Source organism: Lepisosteus oculatus, chromosome 14, assembly GCF_040954835.1.
Source record: "Lepisosteus oculatus isolate fLepOcu1 chromosome 14, fLepOcu1.hap2, whole genome shotgun sequence".
Taxonomy (NCBI): Eukaryota; Metazoa; Chordata; class Actinopteri; order Semionotiformes; family Lepisosteidae; genus Lepisosteus; species Lepisosteus oculatus.
Genome location: NC_090709.1, coordinates 48040757 through 48052515, shown reverse-complemented (window position 1 = coordinate 48052515; position 11759 = coordinate 48040757). Strand labels below are relative to the sequence as shown.

The 11759-nt window shown below is 44.4% G+C and overlaps 4 non-coding genes across 4 annotated transcripts; 3 read left to right on the top strand and 1 right to left on the bottom strand.

The window, feature by feature from the left end:
* The first annotated feature begins 9227 nt into the window (after positions 1 to 9227).
* trnav-cac (transfer RNA valine (anticodon CAC)) lies at positions 9228 to 9300 on the top strand. The gene has a single exon. It is a non-coding gene; the product is annotated as a tRNA-Val (tRNA).
* A 266-nt stretch (positions 9301 to 9566) lies between these two features.
* trnad-guc (transfer RNA aspartic acid (anticodon GUC)) lies at positions 9567 to 9638 on the bottom strand. The gene has a single exon. It is a non-coding gene; the product is annotated as a tRNA-Asp (tRNA).
* A 1024-nt stretch (positions 9639 to 10662) lies between these two features.
* On the top strand, positions 10663 to 10735 carry trnaf-gaa (transfer RNA phenylalanine (anticodon GAA)). The gene has a single exon. It is a non-coding gene; the product is annotated as a tRNA-Phe (tRNA).
* Positions 10736 to 10844: 109 nt separating this feature from the next.
* Positions 10845 to 10917, top strand: trnav-aac (transfer RNA valine (anticodon AAC)). Its single transcript has one exon. It is a non-coding gene; the product is annotated as a tRNA-Val (tRNA).
* The last annotated feature ends 842 nt before the right edge of the window (positions 10918 to 11759 follow it).

Genomic DNA, 11759 nt, shown 5'->3' with positions numbered 1-11759 from the left:
CGGTCTTGTACGGCAATCAAATACAGAGCCCGTAGGGGGCAGTAAGCTCGCATATATAGCTCACTGTGTATAAAATGAAGAAGCAGAGGTTAGTTTCTCATCTGCATGTTGCAGAGCCTTACGCAACTCGTACCAACAGCTGAGGTTTGATCCCTGCACGGGCTATTAGTTGAAAGACCATTGTAAATGAGGTGTAACAGATTTATCCAGCTGGCTTTTATGTTTCATACTAAATTGCTATCTTGAAACCAAAATAATTAGAAATATGGAACACAACTGTTGTTCCCCATGAAGGAAAGCTGTTTTACACTGACGTCACTCCTTTTTATTTAATCCAGATTTTAAAAACAACTCCGACCTATCAAAGGAAAATGTTACACAAAAGTTGGAAAGCACACTCTGAATCCATCTGTATATTTGATCTCCGCAATCCGTTCAAGGCTGCCTATGTTAATCGTAAGTGTATAGATGAAACATTTAATATATTGTTCAGTTTAAATCAAAATGCTTTACTACTACAAGAGAGAAGTATAGTATGGAGGATGCGACAAATGTGTGATTTCTTGGAAGAAAACTACTTTTCTTTGCGTTCGAAATTAATTCGAAACAATTGACACACAAACCCTTTGTCTTTTTTAAAGAGATTATATCTTTAAACAGACAAATGTATAAAATGTGTTTTTTTTACCTAGAGATTTTGGACAGGGGCGATGTATTACTAGTAGAGGCTGCTGACTAACACTGTACTGTCTGGAGATCAGCTCCATTTGCAATAAAAAAACGTGCGTAACAAAGCTGGAGAGCAGCTGAACTTGTGCTCAGTAGTCAGTATGGTGCTGAGGGTTCAATACTGTCGTTGTTGTATTAGCACGAGCTGCACAGGCTCTGAATCAGACCATTTCAATTAGTCTGATCAGTGCAGGACAAGTTAATGTAGAATTATTGCTTTGTCTGTCTCTTGTTTGTATATAAATGGATGTCTCTGATAACTTAATGTTAGTTTTTATTTTAGTTTTACGATGTAGGTCATGCGTTGATATATGACATGTCTCATTCCTGATTCAGCTCATGTTCCATAGGAGAGAAGAGATTCCTCCTGTTTCTCGTACAACCATATCAGAACAGAAGCCCATGTCACCCAGCTCTGATTCAAGATCGAGTTGCATCTTCAACATTTTGTTTTTGTTTCTGATCATAATTTTCTTTAGTTATGATCAATATTGAACTTTTTCTAAGTAAAACAAAACGAATCAAACATGCAGGCAGATTTTTGAAAAGTATTAGGAGTTGATAGGGCGCTCCTTCGGAATAGTCGTCAGAAAATGTGAGAAAAGGAAAGTTACGTAAACTCTCACACACAGCATTAAAGACCGGAATCTGATCATAAAAAAACTAGCTGTCTCCCCGTCGGTAATCAAACCCCGGTTTCCCGCGTGACAGGCTGGGACACGAACAACTTTACTAACTAGGAGCGCTTGCTAGCTATAAGGAGGCATTTACTCTTAAATATGTTACTGTTTTGGGTTTCGACTTTAATTTTCCCGATACCAGTTTTTTACAAAAGTAAAGGCACATGGCACATGTGTGGCACATCACGTCCAAGTTTAGTGACAACTACCTCAGAGATTGTAAGCTGGGTAGTTTCAGATCACTTTTTTTAAAGGTTCAAGCAAACCCGAATACCTTTGTGTAATCGTTTTTCATAAAGTGTAATTGTATTATAGCATGTGCCCCTGACGATTTTCTTGATACGTTATATGTGCTCTTGTTTGTATTGTATGTAGTTTTGTTGTTCAAATAAAACGTAAAAGACACAACTTTCCGGATGCGGCTGCTGTAAAAATAAAATGACATCAAGGGTGCTGTACGCAGAGGTCTGAAACCTGCTCCACAGAAGATCTTTATCCAGAGGTGTAAAAGAAGTCGAGATCTCGCCATGAGAGGGGAAGCATCTCAGAAAAAGCAGGTGCAGTCGGTTCCACGGTCATAACGCCACTAAGTCGGGCGACAAGAGCAAAACCCACCCGGCTTCCTCCGGGCAAGTAATGAAACAAAGAAACAGCATGCAGCAGGTAGTGTGGCTGAGCGTTTTAAGGCGCTGGATTAAGGCTCCAGTCTCTTCGGGGGTGTGGGTTCGATCCCACCACTGCCAGGTGCTTCTGTCAAGAACCCCTTTCAGCTGGCTTCAGACAAAAGGGAGGGAGTTGCTTTTTGGCAGTCTCTCGAGAAACTAAGCAGAGTGTTTAAAGATACTTTCTCAGCTTGACATCAAGGCACAAAACAAAAACCTTCTTGCGTCCTCTCAACCCAAAAGCGCTTTGCCACTTTTTGCGTTATGCAGGGAACGACGTCTGCCCAGATCACTTTTGTGTCAATGCAAATCGTAGTGTGCCCTCCGTTTTAATGTTGGCTGTGCTGGCGTGCTGCTTCTGTCTGTGAAACTTGAATGTTCTGCTTCTTCACACCAAATCGTCGGCGGGGGTTGAGCTTGTTAAATCTTTGCGCATAGCGCTCCTTTGGAAGTACTTTGTCCAAGTTCAAAAGCAATCGTGGGATTTACTTAATGCGTGCAAAAAGCATGCCTCGCACAACACCTCTACATACCCGACCACCACTGCATCATACAGCTGCCAGGGCACCTCACCGTGTCAGGCCACCACTGTGTCACACATATTTCAGCGCCATATATTTTATGGATATTATGGAATATAATGGATGGATATCTTAGTTATCTTTCTAGTTCACAGGTTTGCATGCATAATTTAATTTTGAAAGCCACTGAGACATCAAGTACTACATCAAAAACATACTAACAACTGTGCCATCCTACTCCTTAGTTAATACATTTTATTATTCATAAACAGTTAACATTGTTAGCAAAATATTTTGAATTATATTTAACCCTATTTTTTCTTTAGTTTTGTATTTAACTTATTATATGATAGTCAGACTTAATGTATATTGGAACAATGAAAATATATTTTTACAAGATTTTACATTAAGCACTTAAAATTAATATGGTTAATAATAGTAAACTGTAACATTCTGTAACAAGATCGGTTAAACTGCGAAGAAAATGCTTTCAGAGAAAATGTTTCAGGTGTGAAGAACATAGATCTCCAATGCAATTTCAACCAAACCTGTTCCCACACACCCTGCCCCCACTACCATTAGAATATACACAAACATTTTAGCGTTTCATTCTGAGCAGAAGACCCTCACACCTGAAGAGTGCTGGCTGTGACGAATTAAACCAGTTTTACAGGTTTCAATCACAGACCATGTGACATGGGAGTCAGGAAACTAACACACAGCGCCACCGGATTTGATAACGCTATAAAAACGCTATAAAATAATGTGACTTGGCACAGAACAAGTTTACAGCACAGTACAAAAATAAATGCTGACCATGACTTTAGAAGCATAAATTGCCTTACACTCAATTTAAACACAAGCTGTCTTTAGCCCTCTAAGCTGGTTCATACAGAAATGTAGAGATCCAGGCTCAGAACACACAGCTTCATTAGCGAATACATATGCAGGACAACTAGAGAAGACGTTTTACAGAGGATGGATTTTTAGAAACATCCCATCAGTGACATCACTGAAGTCAACTCCTAGGTACTGTAACTGTCGTGTGGATAGTTTCACAAGAATCAGACAAAGGTTTAAGCATCGCTTGTTCTAGATAAAACTGCAAAAATAAAAACAACAACCAATAATTAACTTCTTTGCGGCTCTGTTTGCCCAAATCATATATTCACAACGTGAAATCTAGAAAATAATATTACATAACCAAAATCCGCAATATGGAAACTGAACCTGTGTAATTGTTGATAGATGATGTACACGTAACATTTTTTCAAGACGAAATACAACATTTAAAAAATGACTTGTATGTACTTGATATCTCTAATCAATCCACGGGTCCCAGCACAAAACGAAACTAAAACACATACCGTTTCGCGCTTCTTATTAGTTGCTCAAAAGTAATTTGACCGTATGAAATGCATAATATAAACCTAGAAACATATACGTGAGCAGTACTTAAGCACTGTAGTATCGGTGTTAAGACATACCTTTCAAATACTGTAAATCAAGTTAAAAATATCTCAAGACCGATTCTGGTCATAATGAAACCATGTTTCGTGTATGTTTTCTTTTTCATCTTGAAATAACTCATTTCTAAATACCTTTTTCACTGTTAACATCTTGCAGCAACTCTGCGACAAAATATACACTCTGACAGTTCATCCTGCTACCAACATTAAATAAAACAAATCTTAAGATTTCTATATTTATGTCTTTATTTAGTGGTTTCATTAGTGACAAAGGCTAAACTTTCTTGGAAAAATGTCTTTTATGTGTTGCGGAAAAAACTGACTTGCTTTAACAAAATATGTTTACAAATCCTTTCACCTGGCATTTTCGTAGTTAGAAATTATGGAACGCTCTGTTAAAAGCAAGGAAGTTTGCAGTTCTTTTGCAACATGAATTTAATTATATCGTTATTAATTTCTTGAGATACGCGATTCCATATTATATTCCCTTTTAATCAAATTCTAAAAGTATGCTTGTTGACTCCGGTATCACGTTAGTTAAAGACTTCGAAGCTTACAATGTTTAGGGAGAAATGGAATACTGGTGTGTATTTTTTTCTTTAAAGTACCGAGACCAGCCATATACTGTATGTTTATGTTCCAAAATTAATATAGTTTATGGCCTTCACACGCGTTACAGTATGCTCCTATTCTTTTTATGCTCAGCTACTAAGATTTCCCTTCAGTGGTAAAATTAGATATGAATATTCAATACTTAAACGGGCACAGTTAAGACATTAAATATACATATGCTTACTGTATACAGTACAGTTTGCATACGGTAATATGTTTATGTTACGCGATTAAAAAATAAATAAATAAAAATGAAAATGAAAAGTCCAGCACCAGCTGGGTTTGAACACACAACCTGCCAGTTGGTAGTCATGCACCTAGACCAGTAAGCTACAAGACAGCTCGCGTGAACAGGCAGGCGAAACGGCCCTACAGAGCCCTGTCGCAGTACATGGATATAATCATACCGTTATTAAATTCTTGAGATACGCGATTCCATATTATATTCCCTTTTAATCAAATTCTAAAAGTATGCTTGTTGACTCCGGTATCACGTTAGTTAAAGACTTCGAAGCTTACAATGTTTAGGGAGAAATGGAATACTGGTGTGTATTTTTTTCTTTAAAGTACCAAGACCAGCTATATACTGTATGTTTATGTTCCAAAATTAATATCGTTTATGGCCTTCACACGCGTTACAGTATGCTCCTATTCTTTTTATGCTCAGCTACTAAGATTTCCCTTCAGTGGTAAAATTCAATATCTACAACGGGCACAGTAAAGACGTTTACAGTAAGTCTTTCTACGACAGACCAACGGACCACGAGTGCCCCTGTCGGTCAACCAATCACGCACCGCGGTATTTTGCGTCATCGCGCGTCACGATGCACGACGCCGTAGCCAATTACCTCCGGTATGTGTCTGTACCGCGCACTTTGAATGGCTGCATCTGTAAGGAGATTGGAAAATATAAGAGCGTCTGAAACGTATAAGTACAGTACAGGTGGACGTAAAAGTAGTTAGATAAACAGTGTTTGTATTTTTATACAATTAGTTGCAATAGTGGAAACAATTTGGATTTTTTCGAATGTCTCGAAACCAGACATGCTGAAACGCTGTAGGTTTAGAATCAAGACTGGAGAGAATAACGTCTTGTGAGAAGATCTGTTTACTTATTCTGAGTTCTTCCCCTGACGAAGAAACCCACAAGTCTGAGTTGCTTCAGCTTTAGAGTGTCTAATATTAAGCAGTTATAATAAGGCCCTTTTGTGTCGAGCATTGTGGAATTTTAACAGGGCCAGGGTGCAATGTTTTTACGGGGTGAGCACAACTTTTAACAGATCTGCTTAAGGGGGGAGTGCAGTACAAGGACAAGATTGCCTTGGTTCCAGCAGCAAAAGCCGCCTGTAATAATTTGAAACAAGCTCTCTTACAGGTGCTGAGACTGGGGTTTCCTCAGATGGATCAACCATTCCTTTATATGTAAGTGTGGACAAAGGGTTACTGTATATGTATATAATGTATGTATTTGTTGCATGTAGGCCACAATTCTGGATGGCTATGGAGAAATAGGATTCTCTCACAACGGCAGGGACTCCAGTTAAGAATACTGGGCTTGTCTCTGAACTGATTTGTAGTTTTACAGCTGCCGACAGAAGCAGCTTGAGTAAGGTGTAAATAACACAATAAATAAAGAATTCCAGTAACTCAAGGTAACAACCATGCAGATGCAGATGCCAGACGAGCGGCACTGGGAGAGCGGGAGTCTGAGACCCCTGTGAAACCTCTATTGGGGAAAGGGGAGAATTCAGGTTGAGGGCTTTAATAGATGTTTAATAGTGGTTAGAACAAATGTGTAAAAATGTGGGGTTGTATAATGATGGGATGTGGGCTGGCACATACCCAAGTGTATGACAAAGATGATCCCGTGGTACGGACTGCCCTTCCCCTTGGATACTGATCTAGGGGCATATTACACTGGGAAGGTGTGCCAGGCTGTAATTGCCTCACTAGGGGTAAGTTAGAAGTCACATTGCCCCCATCACCCACAGTCTGAAAGACCAACTAAGGAAATATCAACTGAAGGAACACCGTGGGTAGATGCTCTACCTGCAGTCCTGTGCGGTTTGCGGGCTGGAGCAAACAGAACTGTGAGACTGAGCCCATTTGAGATCATCACGGGCAGCCAAAGAAACTCCCTGGAGGCCAAGTTTGGCTAACGCACTGATGAATTAACTAACTCTCTATTAAAGTATTGTAGGTTTGTTAACTGAAGCAGTGCACAGGGCTCGTGAACAGGTGCCGGACGCTTGGGGACCTCCAGTAGAGGTGAGACACGACCGGATACCTGGCGAGTGGGTGTAGGTGAAGAAGAGATACCCTGCCAGACGTTGCAATCCTGCTGGGAGGGACCATATCAAGTGCCACCAACTACTGACTGTGCCATCTGAGTGACAGGATGAGATCGCTGGATCCGCGTATCGCACTTTCACCGACCCACGGCACCAGAGACTGAGTGAACAGAAAGAAGGATGTTGTTACCGTTTCTGTGTCTGATGTTTCCTAAGACCAACAGTGTGCTTGTTAGGCCTGAGGAGCATTTCTGGGGATATGGTATCAATACATTCCGGGTGTTGGCATATCTATAAGCCAAAAAATTATAATCGGAGTTGGGTCAGTATTGCTGTTCCAAGATCCTGACGATAGATCTCCACATGGCTGAGGTCTGCGTTTGGGTCCTGGAGTAGGACTTTATGTATTTGTAGGATTAGGGTTGTTTTATATGTATAATTGTAACTATCACTTGTACAAAAACATCAATAACATATTGTTGTAACTGTGGAACACACAATGTCATGGTAATGCATGCCTGTACATCTAAAAAGGAAAGATCTGCCCTGACATTGTATGTGTAAAAATAGGCAGTCCTGACGTATGCCATATTTTATAAGGGGGGAATGAAGTAAGAGATAAGATGTAAAAAGGGTTAACTTAAGTCAGTTCTGCCTGAAAATTAGACTTCTAAGCAACAGGGGTTTATGGCAGGAAAGGGGGTTAACTGATAAGGATTCCAGATGCGAACAAGGAACCCCCTGGGGGCATAATCTTAGACTGACCATTTGGCCAGGGCCTCTTAACTGGCCAAATACCATGACCCCACCCCTTACCATAACATTGAATGACGTCTGAAGCAGCAAGCAAGGACTATATAACCTAAAAGTTTGTACCGGCACATCGAACAATACTTCGGTTTTGTTGTTTCTTGCGGGAAACAAGACTTCGGCTTTATTGTTCCTTGCATGCAATAAACTCATCTGTTTTACTTCATCTTGGGATCAAGAACCTTATTCCTTCTGTTACAACAGTACCAAACGCACGTTTCTTCTGTAACCGGAGCCGATCATTTGCAATTCGGCTGTGCCGACAGACCAGGACGAGCTCTGTCGGCTCAAAAGCAGCGCAGGACCTGCAAGTACAACAGAAAGATTAGCATCCAGCGGGGGCCTCTTAGTGAGCCCAAGATCTCATCAAGAATCGGCTCCAGCAACAGGGCTGGGCGCATTGTTCCATTTTCCGACCACTCTCGGTGTAAACAAGTCCCTCCTGGTCTCTGCTTGAATTGCACTTTCCTGCGTTTGCTTTGGTGTAAGTGGCTTCCCCTGCATGGGCGAATGTGAAGAAGATCCTTAGTAAGTCATTGAAGAAAACCGAGAAGAGGTCGAAGTGGCCTCTGTCGTTCATCAACGATCCAGTCAGGCAGTACTCCTCTGTAAAGCGCCTTTCGTTCACATCGATTGGCTTTTTCTTGCCTTCATTCGTGCAAGTAGTAAAAGCGGACGCCCCTATTCTGCCGTGACCCGGATTCAAACCGGGGTTGTTGCGGCCACAACGCAAAGTACTGACCACTATACGATCACAGCGAGTTACTGAGACACACGCGGCAGGGCGGAAAGGGCTGTGCTCTCTTCGTGTGACATAATTCGGAAAAGTCCTGACGTTGCATTTCAACTGAGCCCCAGTATACATCGACCCTTCGACACTCTGAGTGACAACTCTCTTGCGTGTTTTCTCATATTTATGTAGTTTCCTTGCATGATGCCGGGAACAGCATGGTTGTTCGCTGCCATATAGTAAGGCGGTTAGGGTTCCTGGTTTTCACCCAGGGGGTTCGACTCGGTTTTGCCTCCTGCTTTCCAAAAGATCAGCACCGTGTACGAAAGAGCCGCATTAAAACTACTCGAACGTGCAAAACGTGCGAGAAGAGGGGGCGCTTGTTTCCAACCGAAACTTCTCGCGTGTGAGACGAGCTGATCATCGCTGTGGGAGGGTTACTCTGGTAGACAGGGCTGACCTTCGGCAATAGGATTTATAGTCTCCAAGATGATATTTACACTTTCTAGAGAGGCGATTTTCTCCACTTCAGTAGCCCGATTTCGTCGATTGCGTGGAGAGGGCTGTAGAATGTGGCGCCGCCTTTCCTGCTCCGTCCATGACAGGCGTGCTGGTCTCTGGAGAGAGAGCACGGTCCATCAGTGCACTCCAATAAAGGCACTGGAAGCAGCTGAATCGCATTGGCGAAGCTCAGCACTGGGCCACTGGGCACGTCTTACCACCGTTTCCATAGTGTAGTGGTTATCATGTTCGCCTCACACGCGAAAGGTCCCCGGTTCGAAACCGGGCGGAAACAGACATCTTTTGTCGCCAGGCACAAAAGGGGATTGGGGATTCGTCGAGCGCTGTGATCGAACAGACCCACTCACCTCTTAGTGTGGCGGGATCTGCACAGTGCATGTCGCAGCGCTTCCTGCTTTCACTTCAATGTGCTTCCTGATGTCGAGTCGTGTGCCGTGCGGAGGCTCTGAAAGCGAGAGCAATGAAAAGGTGCACGACGCTGTGAAAGAAAACAGAGAAGTGAAAGGCAGTCATTTCTCTAAGGAGGTGAAAGAAGAGCTACTCCCCGTCGGGGAATCGAACCCCGATCTCCCACGTGACAGGCGGGGATACTTGCCACTATACTAACGAGGAAGACATCGCTCTCTCCAACCCCAGGCATCGTGTCCCGACCCAGCGTGCTGGAAGCCGACGCGTGCTGTGATCCCTTTACGGAGCAGAAATGACAACCGAGGAGCCGAGAGATCATTTCAGCATTTCGCGTCTGAACGGAAAACACAAACGACCAACTCGGAATGACTTGCCTTTGACGCTTTTCAAAGCGTTCTTTGTGCACGACGACTGCGCCGCCTAGCAGATACAAATGGGTTGTACAACTTTGAACTAGCAAATGGAAGAGGGCTAAGCCCCCTCTCTTTTAGCCCAGGTTCGATCTGTCTCCCAGAATCACCAGGGCGCACACACACACACACCCGTGCCGTTGAAGTGCTCTGCTTCATTTCTAAGGGCAACTCAGCATTCACTCCTACCTCGAGTGCAGAAAAGACAGCATCCACAGCAACAACAGCTCAGGTCTCTGCACAGGAGCTAAGCTGCCCTCATCTCCTCTGCTCTGCGGCTCCTGCGGAGTGGAGTCCTTCCTGGAGCCGTGTTTGCAGGCGGCGGCTCCCCGCGCCCTGTCTGTGCGTCGTGTCCAAGAGCTCCTGGGAGGAAGAGAGAGCCCTCCCACTCGGGGGCTTTTCCACGGTCTGTGTGAGGAGGGGCGGGTGTGTCCAGTAGCTTATCGAGCGGAAGCCTGGGGCGGCGGAGAGCTGTGATCGTGCAGACCTTGAGGTGTCACCTCTTTGTCTGCTTTCCCGCCCCCCCTCCGCCCAAGCTCTGCTCCAAAGTAGCCCGGCAACCCCTCACACCTGCACGTGTCACAACCTAAGGTGCGGTCATGAGACACCCATGGGGTGTCGTTCTGTTCTTGCTAATTGTTTCCTGCCCGTCGCAGGCAGTAGTCCATGCGAGGAAGATGCGCTGGACAGAGCTCAGAGGGCGCAGCTGGGTGGCTTTCCTTCTGATTGACGTTCCTGCAACACTCTCCCGCTACTCTTGGTGCGCTCATGCCACAACACAGGAAGGCTGGAGCAGGTGGGTGAGGTCTTTGTGCACCGCCGAAATAGCTCAGTTGGGAGAGCGTTAGACTGAAGATCTAAAGGTCCCTGGTTCGATCCCAGGTTTCGGCATTTTGTTTCATCGCGCCCTTTGTTCCTCTCTCCAGCGCCCCCTGCCTAAAGTGACGCGTCCCTTTCTCAGCCTGAAACGCAAGCGAGACACCAGCAGCGGTCCCTGCAGGTTTCCGTAGTGTAGCGGCTATCACGTTCGCCTAACACGCGAAAGGTCCCCGGTTCGAGACCGGGCGGAAACAGCCTCGTTTTGCACGCTCCTGTACTTCACAGAAGTCTTGAGCGACCCGTCATTTGTTCCCAATGTATTTCCGGTGCCTTCGTGCACTCTTGTACCAAACGCACGTTCCTTCTGTACGCGGAGCCGATCATTTGCAATTGGGCTGTGCCAACAGACCAGGACGAGCTCTGTCGGCTCAAAAGCAGCGCAGGACCTGCAAGAACAACAGAAAGATTAGCATCCAGCGGGGGCCTCTTAGTGAGCCCAAGAGCTCATCAAGAATCGGCTCCAGCAACAGGGCTGGGCGCATTGTTCCATTCTCCGCCCACTCTCGGTGTAAACAAGTCCCTCCTGGTCTCTGCTTGAAATGCACTTTCCTGCGTTTGCTTTGGTGTAACTGGCTTCCCCTGCATGGGCGAATGTGAAGAAGATCCTTAGTAAGTCATTGAAGAAAACCGAGAAGAGGTCGGAGTGGCCTCTGTCGTTCATGAACGATCAGTCAGGCAGTACTCCTCTGTAAAGCGCCGTTCGTTCACATCGATTGGCTTTTTTTTGCCTTCATTCGTGCGAGTAGTAAAAGCAGACGCCCCTATTCTGCCGTGACCCGGATTCGAACCGGGGTTGTTGCAGCCACAACGCAAAGTACTGACCACTATACGATCACAGCGAGTTACCGAGACACACGCGGCAGGGCGGAAAGGGCTGTGCTCTCTTCGTGTGACATAATTCGGAAAAGTCCTGACGTTGCATTTCAACTGAGCCCCAGTATACATCGACCCTTCGACACTCTGAGTGACAACTCTCTTGCGTGTTTTCTCATATTTATGTAGTTTGCTTGCATGATGCCGGGAACAGCATGGTTGT